Source organism: Canis aureus, chromosome 35 (assembly GCF_053574225.1).
Source record: "Canis aureus isolate CA01 chromosome 35, VMU_Caureus_v.1.0, whole genome shotgun sequence".
Taxonomy (NCBI): Eukaryota; Metazoa; Chordata; class Mammalia; order Carnivora; family Canidae; genus Canis; species Canis aureus.
The window spans coordinates 30283274-30306065 of NC_135645.1; the positions used below are offsets into that span (position 1 = coordinate 30283274).

At 35.5% G+C, this 22792-nt stretch overlaps 1 long non-coding RNA gene across 1 annotated transcript; it reads right to left on the reverse strand.

Moving 5' to 3' along the window:
* Nucleotides 1–1500: 1500 nt before the first annotated feature.
* LOC144305414 (uncharacterized) lies at nt 1501–13817 on the reverse strand. The gene is made up of 3 exons (XR_013372451.1): nt 13683–13817; nt 2480–2659; nt 1501–2202 (listed from the first exon to the last, which is right to left on the reverse strand). It is a non-coding gene; the product is annotated as an uncharacterized LOC144305414 (long non-coding RNA).
* Nucleotides 13818–22792: the final 8975 nt, after the last annotated feature.

The window sequence follows — 22792 nt, forward strand, 5'->3', positions numbered from 1 at the left end:
GATTGATTGTTTCTACAAGTAGAGCTCCTATTGAGTAACCCTAGGCCTGACTGAGATCTCATTTTTTTTCTTTTTGCTTTTTTATAATGTGGATAATAAAGATTACCACAGTTACAAGTCCAGAGTGCCTCAATATCCTTCCCCCCCCCTTTATACTGGCATATGTTTAAGAAGCTTAATCATCAGATTAACTTCAAAATCCTACACAAATAGGTCTTCTGTTTCCAGTAGACTGTGACTAACATACCTAGTTGCCTCAGAGAAGGAAGAACAGATTTCTTCTGCTTGCAAAGGATTTCAGGGAAATTTGGGGCTTAATGGTTCTAAGGCTTGCTTGGGTGCCTACACTCAGATATGCTCACCCAGTACTGCAGTCTTACTCCTTCTCCAACAATACCCTTACTTCTATGTAACACATATAACAATTATGTGTTCACCTTAGATTTCAGCCCTGATTAACAGCAATGTCTTCCCTGAAGCTTGAAGTGGACTTTCTTAAATCTAGATTGGAAGCTTTCTTTTTGCTCCCTGTATTTTGAATGGAGACATCAAAGATCTGACTTGTTTTGCCTATAAGCTTTCTCATGTCAGCAGAAGTGGTGATTCTACCTTGCATCATTATTTCTATGGTGAATGGTCGAGCGGAGTTACACCTCCTATTTTAAAGTCTTGCTTCTGACTGGCATTCCAAGTAACCACAGGCATAATCATAATACTCCTGCAAATCACTGATTAACAATATCCCATTTAAACAGGTGCATCATTAATCTCAGAAGTTCAACTTGAGGATTTTTGTCTTGGGTCTACCTCTGGTCCCAAGAACTATATTGGTTAATTCAAACCAGTTATAAAAGTGCTACTGTGAATATTTAAACAAATATAATCAATTCAAGGAATCTGTTACATAGACAATAAAAAAAGAGAACCCAAGATGAGCAACAACAGGAATCTTTTACCATGGCTTGGAGAGACCAGCAAAGGACGTATTGTTTCCAGAGCCAAAGAATCTAGATCCTCACTAGAACATGGAACCAATGAGGCCAGTCTAGTAGAAGGAGCTGTGTCAGAGATGCCTCTGGGCCCTGCTAGTCCTTCTCTTTGGCCAAATTAAGCCTATATGAGGCCATTGGTAAGACTAACATCACACAGATTTCAAGAAAATGTAGCCTGGATGGGTCAGTGTTTTTTGATACTCAGCCAAGCGGGGGAAAGAGGGAATGTATCTGAGGTCCAATGAGCCAAGGGGTAGCAGAATGTTCATAGACTGAATTCAGGTGCTCTTGAGACTTAAGGGCTCACTTCCTAAAATTTGTCAGTCTACTATGGAACCAGGTCTTAGCCTGAATATTTGACTTGCTTTTTCTTTCTTGATGTAATTTAACTTTTATTCAGCATGGGTTTGTAGAAAGCAAAGGTAGCAACCCCAACCAACTCATGTAAATATAATATTTATTACTTTTAAAATGAAAGAAAAACCATTAAAACAGGAAAATAGGCATCACTCAACCAAAGAAATAATTTCTACCATTTCTAGAGTGTACACTAAGGCCCTCCATAAGGATTTCCACTTCCATTAGTTTAGTCCTTGAGAGTCTAAATTCCAACCTAAAAATTCCAGTCAAAAGAGAGAGTTTAGAGCTCATTCTCTCTTGGGTAGATGATACGTGGTCATAAATGACTCTATTGGTCATTTTTTAGGTATATAAAACCAGACACCTAACACTCAATACAGCCATAACTCAGTCCAAACATGCGATGTTCTTTCAATCAATTTCTAACAAACAATAGATTACTTAATAGCCCTTAGATAAAAGTCACAGAGTTGCTGTCATTGTGGTCTTGGTTTGTGGGGTCAAGCAAGCATCATCAGAAACAGAGAATGAGATTACACTTGTCATCAGAAGAGCAGGACAATTGTGTTTTATCCGTTGTTAAAACAACTTCCCATTATCTTTTTTGACTAATAATCAAGGTCTCCTTTTCTTTTCTTTTCTTTTTTTCTTTTCTTTTGTTTTCTTTTCTTTTCTTTTTAAAAAGATTTTATTAATTTTACATGAGAGACACAGAGACACAGGCAGAGGGAGAAGCAGGTTCACTGTTGGGAGCATGATGCAGGACTCGATCCGGAATCCCAGGATCATGACCTCTCCTGAAGGCAGACGCTCAACCACTGAGCCACTCAGGTGTCCCAAGGTCTTTTTTCTGGTAAATAAGACATCTTTATGTCAGAACTCTGAATGTGACCTTGTTACCTATGAATCAAAATGTTAGATGTTAAAGATGGTGTATGTTTTTTTTTTTAAATTGATAGACTGCTGTATGAGGCAATGGTAAGAGTGAAATTTGAGCAGCCTTGGAGGCATCCTGCTGATGGTTATCTTAAGCTGCAAGATTTAATTTATTTTATATGAATGCAAATGACATATGCCTTCCCTCTTCAAGAAAAAAAGCCCCTATATTGTAACTGGTGAATACTCACAAATGTAATCCATAACTGTCTTGAGATAGATCCCAGTGCTATGAGGGGACTCTTCATTCTGGAGCCATGGGCTGGATTTCTCCTGCACTGTCTTCAATGAGAATGTACTGCTCATTCTTTTCTCATAATATTCTTTTCTAGCCAGAAGTCAGTTTCTGTTATCGTTTTCTTCTTTTATCTCTGTAATTTCAATTCTACTCTTAGTCAAATATATCTTCTATTGCTTATACATGTTGCTTATAATACACATTTGTGTTACGTATAATTACTTGCAATTACTTAATTACTATGACTATTGCTTATATATTAAGAACTATAACATTCTTATGTAGACTCTTCATATTTATAGCTTTTGTTTTTTATATGTGTATCTACATTTATCAACTTTTAAACTTAAAATTAAAGTGTTCCTTCTTTCTGCTTCCTTCTTTTTTCCACAGCTCCTTGCTCACACCTTTAACTCTAAATAACCTCACATTCTGTTTACATATCTATTTTCCCACCATTCTTAGTGGGTGAAGATAAGAATTTCTTATTGGTGTTTTGGTTGAGAGTGCCTCCCAGAGCCCACACAGAGAAGAACTCAACAATTATTCAATTCGATGGATGAATGACTGTAAGAATAAATGTAGTGCTTGTGTGTATGGCAGCATTTTGCTGCTAGACAGAAAATGCCAACTTCTATATCCAATCCATATTAAGATCCATTTTAAGCAATTAGTGTGCAGGTGGACTAATTTTCAACTAAAGATAGGATGGCAATTGTCTTATAATAAACTAGAAAACTCCCCTCTTAAGTTTATGTAAGTCCACCTTGCATGTATTTTGAGATTCACATAAATAGAGAACAAATGTATTTTGTGACCATTATTTCATCAATGAGTAACTGTGCTCAAAACAGTAGATGCTTTGTAAATGTTTGTGGGATTATTTAATATATAAACAAATATCTTTAAGAAATAATGGCCCATACTTTTTGTACAGATGACAAAAACAGAGTAAATAGAGCAACAGATAATAGTAGGCAAAAAAAACTCTAAAATATATTTAAATTTTTTTTCTCAAAGATTATAATAATAAGGATAATAGTTAATTCTTTTAAGCATTTTTGTGGGCCAGAGACAATGATAAAAACTTTATATGGATTGTATATTTAGCCCCTCAAAAAGCATTTAGGATAAAGAATCTCCATTTTAAGTTAATATGAAACACAGAGACTGAATAAATTTCCCAAAATCTTATATCTTATAGCTAGCCTTGTCTTTCAGTATTTAAATCTATGTAATTTAACTGACCATATACTTTTTTAATTAAAGATTTATTTATTTAGGGGGGAGGGCAGGGCAGATGCAAGGGAGAGAGAGATTCCCCATACAGAGCCCAACCTGGAGCTCCATCCCAGGACCCCAAGATCATGACCCAAGCCAAAATCAAGAGGTGCTCAACCAACTGAGCCACCCAGACCCCCTTCCACTGACCATAATCTTTCACCATGATGCTGTGTTAACTCTCCAACCACAACATGAACTTAATATTTTGAATGTATGCTAATGTACTACACGCAAAACACAGATCTGTGTACTTGTGTTAACAAGGTGAGCCAAGTTGAAGATGTTCTTTCCTTTTCTTTGCCATACGTCTATCATGCCCTGAAATAAATTCGGCTATTCCACTATTCCGGAATACATTCTGCATGAAAGCAGTGTGCGCCTCCAGCAGACCTGCTGCTGGAAAGTATGTAACACATGTAACAGATTTAGCCAAACCTGGGACACAAAATGGATCCTCTCTTCAAAACTTGTCCATCATTTTAAAGATTTGTTTATTTTTTTTCCCAAGGAAAACTACTAGATTGTTTTGTGGCTTTTATTTTCCATAAAGAATCGCAGTTTCATTTCAGCTCACAGTTATGCTACATAATTTAAAATTATTAAAAATCATTAATACATGTAATAAATACAGATTTTAAGGGGATTTGACTGTGATACACTAGTAAGTCGACAAGTAGCACTTAATATATATAGAGAGATATAGAGATAGAGACACAGGCAGAGGGAGAAGCAGGCTCCATGCAGAGAGCCTGATGTGGGACTCCATCCCAGGACCCCGGGGTCATGCCCTGAGTCAAAGGCAGATGCTCAACCACCGAGCCCCCAGGTACCCCAAGTTACATTATTTTTTAAATAATATGTAGCTATAGTGATAGCTTCAATCTATAACGGATCATAGTTTGAATGTGCCTCAATGAGAATAATAAATTTGTCAATTGTCCATGTTTTATTTAATGCTACTTATTCTTTCATTTTTGGATGTGAAATTATATATTTGATTCTCTTTTCTTCTATTTTTTTACTGTAGAAGACTATAGGATTTCAGAAATGCATAATGAGCAGATTTTAGCTTGAGCTTGTTTGTCTATTTAGGAAATACACATCTTCTTTTAATTTACAGGAAGAGGGCAGATCCGGTGGCTCAGCGGTTTAGCGCCGCCTTTGGCCCAGGGCCTGATCCTGGAGACCCGGGATCGAGTCCCACGTCAGGCTCCCAGTGTGGGGCCCACTTCTCCCTCTGCTTGTGTCTCTGCCTCTCTCTCTCTCTCTCTCTCTCTCTCTCTTTGTGTCTCATGAATAAATAAATAAAATCTTTTAAAAAAATTAATTACAGGAAGAAACCATGCTTCCTCTTAACTCAGGAACATATTACAGAGCCAGGTATTCTGGGGAAGGGATAAAATTTAAGTATATTTCTTAAAAAGCACTAAAATCATGGCAGAGGAAGGTAAGTGTCCACATTCTTAGCAAATTGCTTGTAAATCCAAAAGTTATATACTGTGTTTCGAAATATCCTGTTACAGACTCACCACATTTACTGCAGCATTTATATAAGGAGCTCCTCCCACGATTCACTTGCTCACTGATGAGGGGAGTTGTGTTGTCTCAACTGGGACTATAATTGGCACTTACTCTTCTCTCAGCCTTTCAGAATATTAGCATTTCTTTTCAGGAAGTTCTTAAACTCAGGGGAACTAAATGAGGGCAGGAGGATCTTTCAAGTCAGTGAGATCACCCATCAAGTACAAACCCATTCACATTCTCAACATTTATTTGAATAGAAACAAGAAGCTCCTGCACTACAGAATTGTAGAAATTTTAATAATTTCTTTGCATATTTGTTTCTTGTTTCACATATAGTTATGAGTCAATTTGCAACATTTTTCTAAGAAATTCTTTCTGCCTAGAAATCCATCTGACTGTAACAATGAATAATAGTTTTCTTATCCATACATAAACTATATTTATAAATCATTTTAATGATATAATAACAAAAATTGCATTTTAACTGGAATTTCTTAGATATTCATTCTTTCTTTCCTTCTTTCTTTCTTTCTTTCTTTCTTTCTTTCTTTCTTTCTTTCTTCCTTCCTTTTTTTTTTTTTTTAAATTTTTATTTATTTATGATAGTCACAGAGAGAGAGAGAGAGAGAGGCAGAGGGAGAAGCAGGCTCCATGCACCGGGAGCCCGACGTGGGATTCAATCCCGGGTCTCCAGGATCGCGCCCTGGGCCAAAGGCAGGCGCTAAACCGCTGTGCCACCCAGCGTTCCCCTCTTCCTTCCTTCTTTCCTTCCTTCCTTCCTTCCTTCCTTCCTTCCTTCCTTCCTTCCTTCCTTTCTTTCTTTTTTAAAGATTTCTTATTTTATTTATTTGAGGTAAAGTGAGAGAGACAGAACATGAGTGGGGGCAGAGGAAGAGGGAGAACAGATTCCCTGCCAAGCAGGGAGCCTGACATGGGGCTCAATCCCAGGACCCTGGAACCATGATCTGAGTAGAAGGCAGATGCTCCATTTACTGAGCCACCCAAGTGCCCCAATTTGTGATTTTTTATTGATAATTTTTTCTCAAAATAAACTCTAACAATGGATAATAATAACAAAACTGTTTATTGAACATTTAGGTGCCAGACACTACGCTAAACACTTTATACATATTACCTCTCAGTTCTGATATTTATTTCATATGGTAGTATAATTATTCTCATTATACTAATAAAGAAATTGAAACTCAAAAAGCTGAACAATATTTTCAATAACTTATTTCCAAAAAGGTATTGGGTAGAGTTTAAATCTGGGTCACTTTGGCTCAAATATCTAATGTTCCAGCCTGCATCCTGTTTTATAAATGAGAATGTATTTCTCCAAGGTTAGTGTTGGTCAAATGAAATGAAATATATTCTGAAAAGTAATTTTTGAATTTTTAAAAATATATCTGGTACAGAGGATTTTTAGAGTGGTGAAAATATTCTGTATGTTATATAATGATGGTTATATGTCATCGGGCATCCATCCAAACCTATAGAGTATATAACACCAAGAGTAAACCCCAAGGATAAACTATGTATTTGGGGTGATTATGATGTTCACATGTGCTAAAAATGTATCATTCTGGTGAGTGATGTTGATAATGGGGATGCTATGTATGTGTAAGGGCAGGGAGCATATGGGACACCACTTTCTCCATTTTAAACGTTGTGAATCTACAACTACCCTTAAAAAACAAAAACAAAAACAAAATTCTCTCTCACTCTCCCTTCCTCAGCTCAGTGTGTGTACGTGTGTGTGTACTTCACTAAATACCCATATAGTTGTTTTGAGTATTCCATTTTAATCCACTGATTACATAAGGTCAGCATTACATCCCATCTTTCACTCTTGATTTTACTGATTTAGGTCTTCTCTCTTTTTTATTTTTCATCAATTAAGTTTTAACAAGAAGCAACTTTTGGCTCATTGATTTCCTTTTTTCCCCCTCTTTTTTATTTCATTAATTTCTGCTCTAAAATTTATTATTTTCTTCCTTCTTGTTTGGGGTTTAGTTTGGTCTTCATTTTCTAGTTTCTTAAGGTAGAAGTTTACATTACTTATTTAAAATCTTTTTTTTTGTTTTTTTTTCTTGTTTTGTTGTTGATCCTTAATTTAACTCTGTTGTGATCAGAAAACAAACTTTGTATGCTTTTAATTCTTTTCACTTTATTGAGAATTGTTCTATAGCCTAGCATATGTTTTATCCCAAAGAATATCCATGTAAACTTGAAAAGAATGAATACTTTCTGAAAGCATTGAAGATTAGACTAAGGAAGTTGGAGGTAAATTACAGAAAGTCTTTGCTGTTTATTTAATTTTTTGAGAAGGTGCATTGGGCAGTGATGTTTTTGAATTGTATTTTAGGATAATAATTAGTGGAATAAAGTGATGAAGGAGGTTAAGGGTCATATATGTAATTGTTGGAAGAAACCATCATTGTCAGAGTTTATCTATTTTCAATCCAACATAAGTGCCATCTCTTGAAGAATACATTGCATGGAGAAGCTAGAACATGCATATACCAGAATCCTCTTTTATATATACAGTTCCCAATTTTGGTAATGAGAGGACCCTGCACATGATTTGAACAGCAGAAGAAAGGGGAAAGCTATTTTCCTCAAGATAGAATTGCAGCCAGAAGAATGTGAAGATGTGAAGTTCATAGCAGGCCACTAAGAAGCTCATAGTAACCACTCACTTCTCTGCTGCAGAATGAGACGGTACAAACTATTTTAGAGATTTGTGAGAATGCGGCAGCTCTCTTCCAAGCTTTTGAGAATCATTTTTGTGCTTCAGGCTAGGAAAGTCAATATTTTCTTCCCTAACCTTCAGTGGCAGCAACCTTACTTCTGGCTTTGGTTCCTTGCATCTTCATTCCACAAACATTTCCCAATAATCATGTAAGCCCCTAGTAATGCATTAAAACTTATACCTTTATATTGGGTTGCTTTTCTTTTTCCTGACTTAACGCTGACTGATGCAGTTTCCGTGCTATAAGTCTAAAGTAATAGAATCTATAAGATGGGACTCTGAAACTAGTTTTGTAATTCTATTGGATTTTAATTTAGTAATAGCTTCATTGTCAATGAAAAATGGAAATTGAAACACTAATAGTCCTTAGAACACAGTTGTGAAACAATGAATTAAATCATCACAGATAATCAAATACCTAAATAAGACAAACATTAGGAGACTATAGCAATACAGTATAATGGAGGGGAAAAAATACAAGATCTGTGAAATGGCCTGGCATCTTTTAAATGTACTGGAAAACTTGAAGATAGAAAATAGACTCATTGCTTTTAATTTCCAATTCAAGGCCAAGGCTCTGAAATAATTTATTTATTATAGTCTCAGGGCCAACATTTGTGAATACAAATCTCAAAGTCTGACCTTCTTGTGGATAGCTAAATTATTTTAAGAGCAAATCAGCCTATAGTCTTGTCAGTTCTTTACTGTTAAAAATTAGGGCATTGATTAGGAATAAGTAGAATCTTGAGACTAGGAAAGGAATTTTTGGATATATGTTGATGAATCTGAATACCTTCCATGTTGTCATGGGTTAGTGTGTCTGGCTCAAATTTATGCAGTACCTAAGAATGTGATTCTCTTTGGCAATAGGTTTATTGAAAGTATAATTCATTAAGATAAGTTCACTACGATGGCCCATATTCAATATGACTGGTGTGTACATTAAAAACAGGACATTTAAAAAAATATAAAAAAATAAATAAAAAATAAATAAAAAAAAAAAAACCCAGGACATTTACACATAAACACGACTTGGACATACAGAGAATGACATGTGAGCATGAGTGGAAATCAGAATGAGACATCTACAGTCCAATAAATGTCAAAGATGTTCAGGAAACCCCCAGAAATTAAGACAGGCATGGGACAGATTTACCCTTATAGCCTTTGGAAGGAACCAACCCCGCTGACACCTTGATGTGGAATTTCTAGCCTCCAAAACTGTAAGGCAATAAACTTATGTTTTTTACTCACTCAGTTTATAGTAATTGGTTATGGTAACCCTCACAAACTAATGCCAATACTATCCCCCAGTAAGCCTACTTTCGTTGAACTAGTAGCCTTGTTCTCCGATTGAGGATTTTAGCTTTCTCTTTATAGAACTGAAGGAAGTACCTTCATCATTAAAAAAAAAAAAATCGTTTTTAGGCCAAGAATTACAATGAAAGATACCACCATTGAAATTAGTATCCTGAATCCAATGGGGATAGTAGAAGCTCAGAGAAAGAAAGGACAATTCAGTAGTTCCCCATCAGACACAGGATGGGCATTGTTACTATAATGAGTAGCAAGAATAAAATAATAATGAAAATGGTTTTCCTCATAGAAACATTTGTGGTACTTTATTGATTATTATGACCAGTACTGATGTATGTGCATCTATTACATTTTTGCCTTAATTCTTCAACAGTGATCCTAACAGTCAATTGTAAAGGTAACCCTCTCAACAACACTTCAAACATTACATTTGGATGTTCAACATTTTCGTGTTTTCTTTGTCTAGAAGGAGAAACGGCCAGAGATGCAGATCTATGTTATTTCATGGAAACAGGCTAACAGTTTGGCTGAATGGTTAAGAGATTTGAAAGAAAAAAACACTGCTTGATAAGAAGTTCCAGGAAAGAAGTGTTTGGATGGAACTTTCATAAGAGCATAAATTGGATATTCACCAACTAGCTGCACATGAGTCTGACTAATCAGGTGGATAAGAGCATCTATATTATGTATGTGAGTCTGCCAGTTTCCCAGCCACCCCGGGCTTTGCTCAGATGGGAATGTTTTCATCAGTGGAAATAACAGAGGTACAATAGAGTAGGAAGATCAGATGGTCATCCATCTTTAGTCACATTCATCATTCTCATCATGGACAAAAATCAATAGTCAAAGAAAAGGCTTACTCTCCTGGCTAGGATAACTGACCACACAGGGGTGCAAATATATAATGAGGGTCTATATAGAGGTTCTCATGTCCTGTAGTAAAAGTTAAAGCAAAGTATGGCAACTGAATCCAGGTTGGACCATTAATAACACATCCTTCATGAACAAAGGCTCGGATCACCCCGCCAGGTGAAAGCACCCTGATACACTAAGATGCTAGCTGAGAGCAAAGTGAACATGAATTGTTAGTGGAAGAAAGAAATTAAATATCATCCGTGACCATGTATCTACTTACATACATGTGCTTGTTTAGTTGTTTAGTACATATGCTACATTTACTTGTTTGGGATATGTAATGTTATGCACATAAACTATTTTGGAGTTTATCTTCATCTCCGTCAATCCTTATGCTTAATATAAATGCATGAGTATTATTTAGCCCTCTATTTCAATGTTTTATTTATGGATAACTAGATCTTCACAGAGCCATATCTGGATAGTTTTGTGACTGATCAGAACCCCATGCTGAGATCTATGAGGTGGGTGTATCAGACTTTCTGTCTCTCCTTTCAAGGAGAGAGCAAGCATCTCTTCAGTCATGTGGGAAAGCCTGAAGCTTATTCAAAAGTAAAAGGTGGAAAAACAATGTTCACTGAAGACAAATTGTCAAATTACCAACTTTCAACTTGACGTCATCATTGTTCCCTTCCAGGTCTCTACTGTATCGTTGGGAAAATCATTGCCCAGACGTTTTCCTTGTTGGATTAAAGGCTAGTTCGCTAATGAGAGGGACCTAATCCAAGATATGAAAGGCCAAAAGCAGGAGAAATCAAAGGTATCCAAATGCATGGGGGATGTGAAATCCTCACTGGCTTCCCACTGCCCACTGAGCACCCTGAGTTTGGCTGCTGTCGACCATGATGAAAGGCGCACACCTCATGGAGTTTCTTGAAAATCAGAGAAGCTTTCTGGCAAGCCTTTGAGACCAGCATAGTTTGATGCTCTAAACTGAACTTTTCAACATACACTTTCTGAACATTTAGTAGCAGCTTATCTGATCTTTAATGTGCATTTCACTGACTTCCACTCTACCAGTTTTTACAGCAATGATCTAAATCCATGTTGAACAACTTATATTTCAATTGCATAGAGTGGCTTCTCTTTTCCTGGCCGTGTTCTGAATGATACAGTGATTATGGTCTGACTCAGAGAAATAGGTATGAAAAAATATGGATTTTCATTTTATGTAAACTATATAGTCTGTTTTATTATTGGCTTAGGAGATCGACAGTATCTGATGAATTACAAATTCATCATACTTCCTTATGTTGTCCACTTGAGAAGCATACTTACAATGTTTGAGCAACATTCATAGGATTTATGAAAAAAATCCCTGAGGTTTCCCAAGAAGAGAATGCTGTGACCCACATAATTGTTGTTGGAGAACCTACTTATATGTATAAATCTCAAGTCTTTCATTCTGTGCAGCAGATTAGCAAGATCAATGTCAGATCTTCTTTTTCTTTTTAAAATTGGCACTATAACATTTTCCCAAAAATGTTATTAACATTGTATTTTATTGTAATAACCTAACTTTTTTTGCACAGCCTCTCATCAACTATTGTAGACCTAAACTTAGGAAATTTGGGCAGAAAAATGGGTTCGATTTTTAGCACATTCAGGGCATGAGCAATGTGAAGTAGGAAAATATCTACATTTTCTCAATTGCCATCACTGTTGCTTGCTATTAAATATTTTATTAAATGTATTATTATATAATTGTTAATATTACTGTAAGCTAATAATTTTAAGTTTGTTTAGAGCCAATATGTATTTTGAAATCAGATCCCAGCTTTCAAAGTTAATCATAACTTAAGTTGCTGAGGTACAACAAAAAAAATATTCAGAATAAATATAAAAGAAGGGAATAAAGACCTCAGGATGAAATAAGCATTTACACCAATATACTGCAAGTAGATTGCTTGGAGGACTGCTTGAGCAAACTCATTTACAATATGATTTAGAAAATTGAGTCATAAAATGAGATAGGACAACAAAAATTGCAAAATATGGGAGAATGTAGACAGCAGGAAAAAAAGCTTAAATTTGAAATTTTCTCAGTATTGGTTTTAAAAGTCTATTTTGTTCCCAAAAATATTTTATCTTAATGTTAATATGATTTTTGTTGGTTTTTGTCAGCATGTTATAGGTTATAGACAGAATCTAGTCCAGGGGATGTGGCCGTTACTTTAAATATCATAAGTCATAAGAAAGAAATTTAATGTACTAAACCTGATTATATAAATTGGTAGGTCAGTAACAAATTGGGGAGGAAAATGGTAAATTATAGTAACAATAATTTCAACAGTTTATTAGAAACCCTCCAAAGAACAATAAATATCAAAGACATGGTCTTATTAATGACTATGACACAATAATCTAATTTAAAATAATTGAATTATTAGGGTCAATTGAAGCCTGTGTGATAAACTACACTTCATACATCAAAGTCCATTAGTAACTAAGTCAGTCATAACGCCTTCAAACAAATGATTCACATCAAAGAATTTGACTGGAAATCAAAGATATAAGATGCAGTAAAGCTTAGCAATGATTCAAAATTTCTAATGTAATCAGAAACTAACTCTTTCTAATGTAATCAGAAACTAACTCTTTCATCTTATTTTTAAGATTTATTTATTTATTTATTTATTTATTTATTTATGAGAAATACAGAGAGAGAGGCAGAGACACACGCAGAGGGAGAAGCAGGCTCCCTGCAAGGAGCTGATGTGGGACTCATCCGGGGTCTCCAGGATCACACCCTAGGCTGCAGGTGGCGCTAAACCGCTGCGCAACCGGGGCTGCCCCTAACTCTTAATACATAATTGCTGCTACTAAATATAAGCTGCTTAGAGGGAAATGAGTAATAAATAATATATATTTATAGATCTCTAGCTATCTGTCTCTTCTGGGTGTTGTTTGGGATGCTAATCACTATCATGTTTTAAAACAAATATAAATAAACCTTGAAGAGCCAAGTTCTGGAGATGGAGGGTGGCGATGATTGTGTAGAGGCCGAGAAAATTAAGGCCATTTCACTTTAAGTTCAGCGTTAGCACAATTTAGCCATCCCAGGCCCCTTGGAATAAGAGCTGAGATTTACATTACTTCAGTTACGGGAAGAAAACAGCTTACAGCTTCACGCCCTAGAAAGCCCCATATTAGAATAAGAACAGAGCCCAAGCCAAGGGCAGGAAGCCCCTATTAGAATGAGAACAGAGCCCAAGCCAGTGGCAGGAAGCCCCTATTAGAATGAGAACAGAGCTCAATGCCCTTGAAGGCCCCAAATCAAAATGTAAACAGAACTTGAGGAATTGCTCCAGCCCTTCAGGAGGTCCCCGAGACCAGCCCTTAAAACTAAGTTGAAACCCACCTCGGGGTCCACGTCCCTGCTCCAGCTTGTAAATCAACCCTCCTGTGGGTTTGCATCGGTGTCGGCTCCTTGGTGGTTTCTTGGATACATAATCTTGGGCACAACAGATTGCTCAGAATGTCAATGTACTTAATGCCACCGAGCTAAACAAACATTTTTGAAACAGTAAATTTTACGTTAGATATAATTTATCACAATTTTAAATAATACATTGCCCCTACTTTCAAAAAGTGTGTAATCTGTTCTGGAAACCTGGCGAGGAGAGAGCAATAAAGGACTATGATGTTAGTCACAATATAAAACAGCACCTGACATAAGGTCAAAACCTGGTATAGAATTCAGTTTTGCCTGCCCGATTACACCTGTGCCCCATTCTTAATCTTGGCCCAGCGGGGTGGATCAGGGGCATCTGGAACCTCCAGTTAGTTTGCGTCCAGTGTTGTGAAACGGCGTGCTTGGTGTGTGCGGTTCCTTCGGTTGTGTTATCATGGCATGAAAAGTTCGGGAGGCATTGTGGCTAGGTTCTCTGAGTTTAGAGAAACCACATAAATAAGACATTTGAAAAAGTTCATAAATTATGAGTGTAGTCTTCACAGATGTTGTCATTGTACAAATTGCTGGAGAAAACAAAGGAGAAAGTATGAGGCATGTGCAGGAAGTCATGAGTAACTCAGCTTGGTTTACTCTAAGGAAACAGTGAAAGACTTGGAAAATGGGTTGAGGAAAGCTCTGGGAATGACAGGTGGGAGAGTAGATAAAACGGAGGTATTGCACGTTTAGTCTCGGTTTTTGAGCTTTATTTCCTTCATAAATAATCAGATAATACATAAAATCATATTTAGCAATTGATGATAAATCTCTTAGGTACTAACAGGGATAAAAAGTATTGTGATATTTAAATGAATGTAAGCAAAGAATGTAAGCAAAATAGAGGAATGATTTTTTTAAATGTATATGTGTTGAGCTTCAACATGTATAAATCTTTGACAGTTGAAGAAAAATATTTGGTCTCTGAGACCAAAATAATGAAAGAATACTGTGTATATTTGAGCAATTACTTCGAATTGTAACCCCGTTCTCTGTAATAATGTCTATTTCTATAATACAGTTGCAAATAATGGAGAGGAGAGAATCTTAAAGAAGACATCTGACACAGTATGTGCTTTCCATTCAATAAACAGTTTTCATCATTTCTTCTGTAATTGTCTCACTTTGCTGGAATATCAACCTAATGAAATGGATGGTGACTAAGAGGAGACCATTTCTTTGCTAACCTGACCCAGTGTTTAATCACAATTTTTTGCGATATATTGCGATTTAAAAAATCTCTACCATCTTCTGAGACCACCCTGACTTGATAATTGGAGGTCCATGTACCTTATTATCGTACGTCATTCAAGTGTCATGATTGGAGTAGTCTGTGAATTATATGAAAAATGTTAAGTCTCAAGACATCGTGTATGATTTATGGTGATTGTTTTCTTCTCAATTTAACTAGATTCTCTAGGGAGCTGAAAAAGTATCAGTCATCAAATTACCTCAGGCCTCTGAAACAGAAGCAGGAGAATTGTGAGTCCCCTGTAACTGGCAAAGGCCACTTCCTCCCTAGTGAAGATATTTCAAAACTGGTCCTGGCAAAGTAAATATTTGTGAATGTCCTTGAATTTTGTAGGGTTCACCTACTTCAGTCTTGAATAATAAAAATAATGTAGGAGGCTTAGGCAAGTGGATTCACAATGAAATTATCTCTATCACGGTTACTATCAAGTTTATTTTCTCTAAAAATAGTGTCGATAATTTGAAAACCTATTCATACCTGCTAAAGTTTTTTTTTTCTTTTTTTCTTTGTTAGCTCTCAATAATCTCTCCTTTGTCCTAGAAATATCCTGATCTTAAGTAGAAACCAATTTAGTCATAATTAATTGAGAGTTCACTGTACAATAATATAAGGCACTATAAGACATTTAAGAGGTAACACTGTCCCTGATGTTTTGAAATGAATAGTTTGAAAACAGTAAATACCTCTCTCTATATAAATATATATATAGATATATATATCTATATATCTATATATATATTTTGGAAAATGACACAAACATTTTAAGATACAAGTAGGTTTATTTTCCATGATTTTTGGGTAATTGTTTTTACAATGACACTAACTGACCTTGGAACATTACTATACTTACTTAGTCATTGCTAAATTTCTATATTAAATCTGACATATTTGCTAGGCTTTCCCACATGACATTATTTCTACCTTCCATATAGGATTTTCATGTTGCATAATTATCTATTAATAAATGTCTATATAAAATGAGTTCCTTGAAGCAGGCACTTCCTCTGCCTTTTTCAATTTTCAATCTGTAAGAAATAATACAATATTCTTTTTCTGTTAAAAATTAATTGGATATTAAATGAGTAAGTGAATGAATGAGTGAAGCAAAACATTTTAGGATACCAATTCAGGTCAAGCATACTTATGGAAATTTGGATTTTGAAAGTACCTTAAATATACACTAAATCAAATACAAAATTACTATTTTTCAAGAAAGTATTGTGTGCTTGGGAAATCCAAGGGATAGTAATAAGTCACTAAGAACAATAGTGGTCTTCAGTAATATGGCCGGGAATAAAAAGTAATCATAAAAATCAATAGTTTTCAATTTATAAGCAACGATTAAAATCCCTTTTACATTAGTAACAGAAATGATAATACTAAATAGTAAATGTATCAAAAATTGTTTAACAGCTGGTTGATGGAAATAAATAAGTATACTATGAAAAGATCTGATATAACATTTTAATAATTTCCCAAGCATAGAATATTCTTGAATAGGATGCTTCAATATTCAAGACATGCTGGATCTCCTTGCATTAATGATGGCAATCATGAACACTCATACCAAAATATATTTTGTCTCTTATTTTCTTCTGAGCATGTAATAAAATTGATTTTCTACTTACTTGAAGTTAAACTTGGCCATGTGACTTGCTTTGGCCAATACAAAATGAGAAGTCATTTGTGTCACTTTCAAGAAGGAGCTTTAAGTGCCAGGTGATAATATTCTTTTTAGATTAGATTTTATTTATTTATTCTTGAGATAGAGAGAGAGAAAGAGAGAAAGGGAGAGTGCATGGCAGAGACACAGGCTCCATGCAGGGAGCCCGACGTGGGACTCGATCCTGGGGCTCCAGGATGGCGCCCTGGACTGAAGACGGAGCTAAACCCCTGAGCTACCCGGACTGCCCGGCAGTTGATAATTTAACATGTTTCTATTACTGCATTTTTCTACAGGATTTAGGGTAACAAATTTTGAGATAAAGCTTCTGTTAACCTGGGTTGCTGAGTAGCCATTATGAGAACTACCTGCTGCCCCTGCTGAATTATTATGAATGAATGGTAGGCCCAAGAAATACAATTTTTTGTGTGTTTTTTCTTTGTGTTTGTGAAATGTAGTGACTACCTCAGAAATTTGGAAATATACTAAACTATGGAATATTAATCTACAACAGAGATCAGCAAACTTTTTCTGTATAGGTCCAGATATTAAATACTTCTGGTATTATGCAATCATAGCTGTAAAACGTCTGAAAAATAAAAGTAATTGGACAAAACTAGCTCAAATCATTATTAGATATATTTGAAATGCCATGATAGGTATTGATCCATGAATGGATAGTCCAACATATATACAAAAATATATCATATAAAAAAAGAATATATCATATAATAAAGGTGTCACTACATATCAATGAAGATGGATTGATCGATATTTTAATTTTAACACGTTAATATTTAACGATATTTTAATCGATAGTCCAACATACATAAAAAAATATATCATATAAAAAAAGAATATATCATATAATAAAGGTGTCACTACATATCAATGAAGAGAAGATGGATTAATCGATATTTTAACACCTGAGCAGCCTTCTAAGTAATATTTAGATCTATATCTGACTCCTTATAACAAACAATTTTTATGGACTAATGTTTAAGTCTTCTGAAAAATGAACCCTAACGCACTCAAAGAAAACACAGGAGAGTGTTTTATACAATTGGGATGTAGAGGTAGAATCGTTTAATATGCTGCCAAGTCCAAATTAAGTTAATATTAAGTTAATAACAAAAGTATAAATAAATAACATAAAAGACCAGGAAGTTTTGGAAACATTTTTGTAACAATTATCATAGTCCAATTCTTATTTACTTAACACATTAACTTTTCCTACAAACTGATATGAAAAAGATCAACAACTTATTAACTAAACGGTATAGGTCATGAAAACAAGGTACTGGAAAAAAATATAAATGCATTTTTTAAATGTAAAGAGGTGCCCAATGTCATTTGTGTTAAGACAAATGAAAAGGAAGTACATTTTGTGAAAGTTTAAATTGTACACGTTTTTGTGTGGGACAATGTAAATATCTGTGTGGAAATAAATAAATAAATAAATAAATAAATAAATAAATAAATAAATAAATATCTGTGTGGGACAATTCCCTATCATAATTTAAAATGCAAATTCTTTTGAACTTGGAAATTTCATGTTTAAGAATTTATCCTACATATATTCTAATGTATTTAGATATAATCAATAGATATTTTCAAATTCATCTCAGAACAAGAATGAAAACACCCATATGATTACTAGTCTAACATTATTCTACATATATTAAAAGAAGCTCTATGTAGCTAAAATGAGAAGTAAGATAGTGTCTCAAGCACCAATATGGAATTATCTGTTAGGGGAAAGGGAATTTTAGAAAAGTCCATGGAGCATACTGCCAATTAGTAAAATGCTTGCACACAGAATATCCCTAGAGCAATATACAAGAGACTGGTAACGGAAGTAATCAGGGAATGGGCCTATGACCTAGGGAGGGGTAGAGGGAGGGTAGAGATATAGCTTATACATCTTTTTTCTTTTTATAGGATTTTATTTATTTATTCATGAGAGACACAGAGAGAGAGGCAGAGACACAGGCAGAGGGAGAAGCAGGCTCCCCACAGGGAGCCCGATGTGGGACTCAATTCCTGGACCTGAGCTGAAGACAGACACTCAACCACTGAGCCACCCAGGTGGCCCTATAGCTTATACATTTTTGTAACCAGTAAGATTTGTTATTATAGTCATGCTTTATCTACTGGGAGTGAATTATCTTAACTGCTATTACAAACTTTCATATTATGAAGACTTTTTCTACAACATGCTATAATTGTCTACCCAATTGTGTTAAATACTTCCAGTGATAAGAATTAACTAATGATGTTTTAGATATCTCCAAATTTAATAACTCAAATGATGTTTTGTTTTGAAACAAATATGCATTCCTGTATCTACTAATTCTTGATCCTTGTTCTCCTTCTTGAAACTACGTGAATCCAGTTTAACCTCTCTCCTTTGGATGTTTGCAAAATGCCTTTCTCTGTTCCTAAGTCTATACTTCTTAGGTATATGATCTCAGTCCCTCAAGGCATTGTTGATATGATATGATTTTTAGTTCTTACATCATTTTCACTACCACTAATTTAGTTCTTATTTACTAGTATTCTCTTAAAAATCTGTCAAAATTATTTGACTAATTAAGAGCACAGAGGTTCAAACATTTCTGCTCCCTTGATAGTGACACAACATTTTGATTACTGTCATTTAATATTAAGTATTTTTGTCACAATATTCTATTAGCTTATATTTATTTTTTGATGAGTTATAATTGATTGTGTGTGTGTGTGTGTGTGTGTGTGTGTTTGGTAGTGTGACCATCTATGATGCTGTCTTAGCTCTTCTTACCAAAGTAGACAAAGATTTCTTCATCTCTACTCTACCCTAGAGGGAGATTTCTGGTTTATGAAAACTTCCTTCCAAGAACCTGGATCAGTCTTTAAGTCTGTTTTACTACTAGTCCTCCTCCTCCTACTACTACTAATTTTCTTCAAAAGATTAGCTCCAGAATTCTCGTCATCAAAGAGCCTAGAGACAACCATATAAATGGAATCAATACATAGATGGTCTCAGATTCCTGGCAAGGGTCATAAATAAAGTTTCTATGTGATTTTGGTACATTTAATAGAAGGGGCAGGATAAAACAGAACTATTCTATTTCCTAAATATGCATGCTAAATGTTGACCTTGAACTTAACATTAAAATTTACAAGTGGTCTGTCCCAGAATTCTGTCCTTGTCTGATAGAAATGGCAATAATGAGTGAGTTTATTATATTTTATAGAGTATATGGTACCTGTTATTGCCATTTAAAAAAAAAATTAAGACTTTATTTATTTGAGAGGAGGGGGAGAGGGAGAGAACACAAGCAGGGAGAGGCAGAGGGAGAAGGAGAAGCAGGCTCCTCATCGAGCAGGGAACCCGACATGGGGCTCTGTCCTGGGACTCCAGGATCACAACCTGGGCTGAAGGCAGACACTTGGCTGACTGACCCACCCAGGCCCCTGTTATTGCCATCTAAAACACTCTAATAATAGGTGAAGCCACGCATTTAGAAATTTAACACATTTTCAGTTATTTGTTTTGATGCCTTACTCTGTATGACTGATCATTAACAACGGATTTCCTGCAATTAACTAGCCCCTTTGCTGTTGGTTCTGTTTCAACAGGCATTAGGTCATATCAAATATTCAAAATAGTTGGGTTAAGCATCTCATACCCATTTCAAAATATTATCTACAACTGTTTAACATAGAAAGTAAACAAATAACAACATGTCTTGATTTTCATTTCAGTTATAGCTTTCTATTTCTTATCAGACATTAAAAATTGCTAAGAGATATTCAGCATTCGTATTTTCCAATGTCCTCCAGACAGGCCTTTATCATTTCTCTAACTAAATGCTAACTATCTTGACGGGAGCCACTAAATCCTTGCTCCACTGAAACAAAAACAACACTGCAGAGCTTGATGTAACATGCCTCTCCTGCTGAGTCCCCATCGGTCCAGGTGTTAAAAATTGGACACTTTTTTTTTCTACCCTTGATATATGAAAACAAAACCAGAAGGAAGCTTGTCGAGGAAACTGTGTTTTAAACAGTAGTAGCTCAATCTGTTGATTTACAGGCTACTGATTTACAAGCTGTGAATGAATTGAAGCCTTCAGCAACAGGAAGCTGTGCCATTGGGAAACCCTAGAGCTCCAGGGGGAGCCAGGGTCCTGCTTGACCGCTAAGAGGAAAACTCACTCCAGGAGCCCCCTGTAATCAGAGTCGTTAACCAGAAGGAAATGTCTTCAGTGCTCTTACATGGCTTTTAATCAGACACACTGACAGAGAGCCTTTGATCAACACATTTGCACCATGAGGTTAACTAAGGGTTCAGTGTGTCCGCATAGATTTCACAGTCAGCTCCAAACGTCCACAACCAACAGAGACACCATTCAAACCTGATCCTCTTGCTGGCCTCCTCTCTGTCCTCTCAACCTCCGGGGTCTGTTGTGGGGATTAATGAACTACATTTTTTGAGCATCTTGCCATCTCTGAACTAGAACTGAGAGGCAAGCGTGAGGCGTCGTTGCAGAGGCCTGCTTGTTCCTCCTTTGATATCTGCACACGTCTTAATTGAAACCTTAAACAGTGGCACCAGCCTGCTGCCCTTTAAGAACACAGAAGTGGAGAGAAAGGAACCTCAGGGAGGAATTATCTCACAGACAGAGATCACTGGTGGGTGAAATGGCCCCGGCTGAGTTATTTTTCATTTGCCAGCTTGGTTGGTATCCAGAATCCGTGACTTGAAATGAAACTACCCTGTAGTCACAGAGCAGAGAAACAAAGTTGGTGCACAAGTGCCAGAGGAAACGGCTCACACGGTGCCTCCCAAGGATGCTGAGGAGACAATTACATATTTTTCTATCACTTTAATTCCCCGTGGAAGGGTCCATGTGTTAGCAGGCAAGATGGATGAACTCTGTCTCACTGTAGGGAAAAAGAAATTGCTGGTTCTGCATTGATCCTGACGTTGGGAGGTGTGGATAAGCTGAAACTATCTTTGAGTATTGATTAAAGCAACACATTACAGCATGGAAGTTAAATTCTGCACTTTTACATATTCATTACCGATCAAGTATAAGCATAAACAGTCACGAAATTGTGCGAAACTACAGTTGTGGTTAGGTTTAAAATACTCAGAAATAACATGAGTAAAAAACAAAACAAAACAAAAACCCTAAGAGCTTCCTTTCATTTAGCTGTTGACATAGGATTGACCATACGGATCCAAGTGCTACCAAGAAAAACAAAGGCAATTGTTAGAAAGACATAGGTGTTCTTTTATCTTAAGTATTCACATCTACAATTTTAAGACGTAAATATAAATCTCAAAATACAACTAAGTTTACGGTGCTTAAATCACTTGGTTTTTATTTTTAAACACCCAGGAAATTGAAGAATCACCTTTCATGCTCTACTTACTGACCTGTAAAAGAGAATATGGAAAAAATCATTGAGGCAAAATAAGAGATAAGTGGCTATAGTTATTTTTTGATATATTACCTTGAAACTTACAAAGTTATTAGAGTTTACTGAAAAATATTTTCCTTGCCTTCTTTCAAATTAGCTAATATTTTTTCCAATTTGGAGAAGCAATTAATATCTTTAGCTCCCAGACATCAACGTTTACCTCAAATGGAGTCAAATTCACTTAGTGTTTGTGAATCTATATGTTGTAATTTTTACAAGTTAAATATAATTTAAAGCAAGTAAACGTTAAAGCTTTTCTCTGTAGAAATCACTTATTATTTATTTATCTATTTATCTATTTATTTTGCTTAGGTCTAATTTCAGGAGGAGTCAATTTAGAAATCATGATAAAACATAACATTTTTCTAATTTATCAACTGCGATGCTTTAACGCATTTTAGCAAAGTTCTAACAGCACTAACATAATGGCAAATAAGTTAGGAATTGGTTTAAGACTTTGAATTGCACCAAGAGATCACTGGGTGTCCTTTGAATAAAATAATGAGAATTGCATAACTGATATTCTGGAATTATTTGAATCTATAGAGGTGTCTACCTGTGATACATAGAGGTTAACTTGAAAAAAACCAAAGTAATGCAACTGTTTCCTGGAATTATGTTACATAGCCACGTAAA